Here is a 6,030-nt window from a genome sequence, read left to right as displayed (position 1 = left end):
TCTCTGTTCCCTCCCAGCCAAGCTGGCTCCTCCCCTTTGCTCCACAGCCCGAGCAAGGGCAGGGGTCTGGGCAGGGAGGGGTTTAATTTTCCCCCTGACTATCCCACCAGCAGGGACCCAAGCTCCCCTCCCCCTTCCTGCTGTGGCAGTGGGGCATCACAGCCCATGATGCATAGGAGGACAGAGAGGATGGTTAGTCTCCCCTCTATCCCCACTGGCAGCCAAATGCTTTGCGACTGCATTCACTCCCTGCAGGGGAATAGGCCCCTGCTGTCCCTTCTGCAGGACACTGGAGGGAGGAGGAATAACTCTCATCCCTGCCCTCCCCCAAGCGCCCTGCCGGCCATCATCTGGCCGTGTCCCCTCCTGGCTGCTTGCTGCAGCGGCAGGAGGCAGGGCCCTTGCTGTCATAATGTCAGGAAGTATGGAGCGGGGGCGTGGGCAGAGCTGTGGGGGGCTGGGCACTGCAGCGCCAGGGTCTGGAGCCCCCCCACCAGCGCTGACCCCATGGTAGGTGGCAGCTTTCCTTGCCCTGCTCTGCCCCCCCTCCTCCAAGAGGCTCAGGGAAACTCCCTCCTTGCAGCTCCAGCAGCCAGGCAGAGCACAACTAGACTTCACAGGCTAGGGGCTGCTCCCCTGCTGGACTGCCTTTCTTGGCAGCCGGGTGGCAGCAGGCCCCAGCTCTGCAGTACAGGTGGGGACCAGTACCACAGGCCCCGCTTGGCTGCCAGAGCTGCAAGGGGGGAGTTTCCCCAAGCTTCTTCCAACAGCGGTTGTGAGGTGAGGAAAGCTGTTGCTCACCATGGGATTGGTCTGGACCCCGGTGCTGCAGCAAGTGCTCTGCCCCCTCTGGCTGCAGCGGCTGGCCAGGAACGTGGCCAGATGCCGGCCAGCGGGGCCCCTTGTGGGGCAGGGACAAGGATTATTCCTCTTCTCTTCAGTGTTCTACAGAGGGGACAGCAAGGGCCTATTTCCCTGCAGGGAGCGAGTGGGCACACCTGGCTGTCAGTGGGGGTATAGGGGAGAGAAACCCTCCTCTCTGCTCCCCTCTGCCTTATGGGCCATGGTGCTCCACTGCTGCAGCAGGAGCATGGGCAGCCCCCAGCAGACCTGGCTTGGATCTCTGCCAGCGGGATAAAGAGGGGGAATTAAACCTGTCTCTGCCCAGTGAAGCCAGACTGGCCACATTCCTCTCCCCCCTTCCCCCCTAAGTTCCAGCAATCAAGGGTGTGCTCTAGCACCCCTGGCTCCTGGGTTGAGCAACTACAGGCATGTGCCCACATGTCTGCTCTGTTACAAACTTGTTCAACCTAGGCAGGTTGAACTAACCTGCAAAGGTTGAATCAATTCAGGCTCCGTCTTTTTGAATTTCTGTCCCTAGCCTCTTGGTCTGAAACATCTATTGAATGCTTTTTACATTCTCATGGGATTAGACAGGATGGCAAGTGAGTCCCTTCCAGTCCCCAGTTGCTATAAAGCGCACAAGGTAATCTATAACCAGGGCAAAGGGAAATTGAAATCCCCTTAAAAAAAGCTGTAATTGCATCCAGGTATATCAAAAAAGGGGGAAAAAAAGCCAAAGTGTAATAGTGTTATCATAACTACTATGTCAAAATTAATAATGTCTAGTACAGAAACATCTTTATTACATTGTGCTTGTCATTAAAGAAAAGCCATTTTCTTGCTGATCACTTTTTTACTTGTTTTTTTATTTTTCTTATGGGGTCAAAGGAATTTTGTTGGGGGGAGAAGTTTGGTTTTATTTTCTTGGACTTTTCCTTTTTGCATAGTTTATATCTGGGTTTTCAACAATTTTTTGAGGGAAAGCAAGCATGAACTGAACACTGGAATACACATCTATTCTCAGGTGACTTCAATGCTAGAAGATGCATAATGTTTTTTCAAGAAGCAAATGACTAACTAAATAAAAGGGCCTTAGAAGCTGCAGTTCACAGGAGTAAAGTTTCTTTACTGTATTCCTGTTTCTCTTGGCTTACAGCAGGTATTTTCTAGATAAGACTTGCAGATAAGACAGAACAATTTATGCATAAAAGCAGTTTCATGGCCAGCTACCAAGATATTTCTGTTGCTCAACTAACTGACTTCACAATAAACCTTGTTTTTAACTGTTGCTCAATCAAAGGACATTTCCAAAATAGGATTGTATTTTCTGCTGCCGTGCAACTAGCATACTTATTTATATGTGTAATATGAGTGTTAAGATAGCAGTTCAGTTCAAATGAATACTGTGGAGGAGGGAAAGTTGAGCCATGATGCAGTGAGGTGAGGAGAGGTGGGGTGGCTGGGGAGCAAGATGGTTCCCTGGTCCTAAAAGCCATTTGCCCATGATTATAAGCAGTTGAATGGCTTTTTAACTCTCCTCTTGCACCAACAGAGAGCCAGCCAAGTGCATGTAGGTGCCAGAGCAAGCAGCAAATTGGTGAGCTTCTCCTTGGTGCTCAGAGTGGTCAGGATGTGTTGGTGGTTTCAGCCCCTGGTGCCAGGAGGCTGCTGTTGGCTTGGGACCAGCACCACTCTCCTGGGCAATAGAGTTCAAGAGGGTTGAAAGTTTGCCTATCAAGCAAAGGAGTGGTAAGAATTGGGAATGGTGCATCCTGGGCTGCTGCAGGAGAGAAAATAGAGCCTTGTATCTCCCACGAGTGGACTAACAATACCCTGGAACAGCCTGGGTTAACTGGATCAAAGATAAGCTAGATAACCCTAACTTGAACTGAGATATGTTTAAAATGTTTAGAGAGTATTTAGCACAGGTTATCACCCTCTAATGGGTGAATACTCCTGTTGTAAGTACCTTTATGATCGTTTAAAGAATCTATCATATCACTTAATTTTCTTCACCAGCTATGGTCATTACATTCACAAGACAACAGTTTTTATGTCAATAATGTATAATTGTGCAAATAACTGACTCAGTAGCTAATGGGGAAGTCTGCCCACATAAAATATTCTCTTATAGAGCTATGCTTGTCTTGTCACCATTGAAGTATTGGGTTACTTTAGTCTAAGAATGGGTACGTCCACACATGCAGGCATGTGTGCTTGTAGCAACTCGAACAGGAGCTGCACAAATTTGAGCTGGGGATTTTTGCCTCAGTACACATGCTGGGACATGCACTTTGGTGTGGGGAAAATTGTGCCACTTGGAGCAAAATAACCCTGCCCAGCTCTTCCTGGATCTGCAGCCAGAGGGAGCTAGAGCCTGGGGCCAGCACCCGTGTTGGCCCCAGCAGTATAAAAATCTGCCCTGGCAAGCAGCTCAAGGTTATTTGTCCTCAGGAACTTCTGAGGCCCATCCACTTGGTATCTGAGGACACTACCCCTTGTGACAGCTGGACTGCTGAAGCATCCAGAAGAGTTTCCTGCACCCTTTACCCACTGCAGTAGTCTGGCAGTGGGGGCTGCTGCCTGGCTGAGACTGCTGCCACCTGCGACAGCATCTGCCCCCTTAGACTTTCAGCCCCATGGCTGTGCCCCTGCCAGACCTGGATGGGTGCCCCCACTCTAGGCAACTATCACCCAGAAGATGTGCTTCTTGTGGTGGCTCACTTTGAATTGTGAAAGCATGTCTTCTTGGTCCCCACTGGCCAAGAGGTCAGCCTCCTTGTCTGCCTTCCAGCTGTGTGCTGGCTCTGGAAAAGCTCCGTTGCATGGGTCTCACCACTTGTCTCACCAACAGAGATCCTGTTTACAAACTGCAAATACTCTGATAAGAAACCCAAAATAATGTTTTTCCACTATTAAAATGAAACGCCACTATATAGAGAGAGATCAGTTGGGCAATGTTTTATTGATATATTTACAAGTGTAAAGTACTTTGGAGGGGAGAGGGATTGGGTGAGTTTGTGGGTGGGTGTAGGGTTTGGGGGTTATGGGGCTTGTGTGGGGCTTTGGGATTTGTGGCTGGGTATGTGGGTGAGGGACTTGTGAGGGTGGCTTGGGGATGGGGGTATTGTGGGTGGATTCTGCAGGGACTGTGTGGGGGAGCTGCTTAGGAGGCGTGCATTCCCTGTGCCCCCCCAGGAAGCAGCCCCCCCATACAGTACACAGACTGCCTCCCCCACAGGGTCCACATCTTCCCCACCCCTACAGGGCCACAGTCCCCCTTACAGGGCTACAGCTTCCCTCCACAGGGCCCACAGTCTCTCCCCCTGCACAGCACAAATGCATCCCTATAGGGCCCACATGCCCACCCCCGCAGCAGCAACAGCAACAGCCGTAGGGCACTCAGGGTGCGCTGCAGCCAGAGCTTCCAGTGGTGCTGCATGGCCCCGATCACCTTAGAGCTGGCACCATCTGTCCCACTCATCACTGGCTCGGTGTGGGGCTGTGTAGCTTCAGGCAGCACTGGGGCTGTTCAGGCTGTCACTCAGGGTCTAGCCCACCTCTCAGGGACCGCATGTCACACTGGGAGCAGCAGCAGCTGCCATCAGGGTGCTTGGGGCCTCCCAACACAGCCCTCCTACATGGCACAGGGCACTGTGGCTCGGCCCTGGTTGCCTGGCACCCGGTGCTGACTGTGCAATATTGCACCGGCTTGGCTTGGTGCAGCACTGTGTGCCTTTGGGCAACTCCGGGCCACTCAGGCTGTCACCGGGGCCCCACACCACTCACAGGAACCATCTGTCATGTTGGGCCAAGTTCTGTGTGCATGGGCTCCACTTGCCGCCGGGCTGGGCCAGTTCCATGCATGCAGGACTCAGCCCAGCATGACAGGTGGTCCCTGTGAGCAGCATGGGGCCCCGGGTGACAGCCTGAGCAGCCTGGAGCTGCCTGAAGACACACAGCACCGCACCGAATTGGGCCGGGCCCACGTGATATAGCACAGGCAGTGCTGGATGCCAGGTGCCGAGCTGCGCTTCCCCACACTGCAAAGGGGGGCTGTGCTAGGAGGCCCTGAGTACCTCAATGGCGGTGGCTGCTGTGGGTTAGCTGTGGGCCATGCAGGGGGGCATGTGGGCCCTGTGGAAGGTGGGCGGGCGGGCCCACCCCTCCTGAGCTGCCCCCTGGTGGTTCTCTGTACCCTCACAGCCCTACCCCCTCAGCTCCCCTACCCCCTACTTACCTGGAACAGAGTCTGGATCCAGGTCACTGCATCCTGCACCACTTCTTGCCCTGCACCTGCTGCAGCATGCTGCAGCATTGGGGCAAGAGGCAGGCATAGAGATGCTCTGGCTGGTGTCTTTGGAGGACCCAAGCCTCTGGTTGCCTCACAGTCCTGGACCGTGCCCTGTCCTATTTTTTTCAAATTTTCCAGGAATCAAATTTTGAGCCTGTGCTGCAAATATGCAGCACAGGGAACACTTTGTTCACAGTATGCCTCTTGCCACTTCTCAAACTACTCACAGAGCTGAGCACTGCAAATAGATGTTTAAAGATGGCTACAAGTATTTTAAATGAGTTGTTGTCATGCACTCTTGTCTTTCACTCTTACTGAATACTCTTACTTCAAAGGACAAACTGGTGTGAGAGGAGTTAACAGCTGCTATTGTAAAATATGACAACATTCTTGACATTATTAAAAAGTGAAAATTGAATTGGTCTGGCCACCTTATTTTGTTGGCCAAACTTAAATGTCACATAATTCAAGGGGAATCAAGCAAAGAAATAAAAAGAGGCCTTCCAAAGAAATATGAGGATAGATGACACTACTGAAAGGATAAGAAAGACCATAACAGACCTTCTTTGACTGGTCAAAGAACATGGCTGATAGGGAAGGGTCATAAGTGCATTGCTATGATGGCACCTTATGACCTTAGAGGTTATTGTAAAACAAGTGACCTATTAAATGTAAAAAATTAAAACAATTTGTGCATATATCCTGGGTGCCAGAATAGTTTGTCTTGGTATTTAGCATGCAGCCTCAATGATAATTACTAGTGGTGTGCAAAGTGGGCTGTATTCAATTTGGATTCAGATTTGGCCAGAATCAGGGGAAGTGATTCTATTTATTGATTTGGATCACTGTCCCTGGACAGGGAGGAAAGGTGGGGGCATGGCGCTCTACATTAA

Source organism: Gavialis gangeticus, unplaced genomic scaffold, assembly GCF_001723915.1.
Source record: "Gavialis gangeticus isolate Ggan-Ray unplaced genomic scaffold, GavGan_comp1, whole genome shotgun sequence".
Classification (NCBI taxonomy): domain Eukaryota; kingdom Metazoa; phylum Chordata; order Crocodylia; family Gavialidae; genus Gavialis; species Gavialis gangeticus.
Note: the sequence above shows the minus strand (reverse complement) of the source record.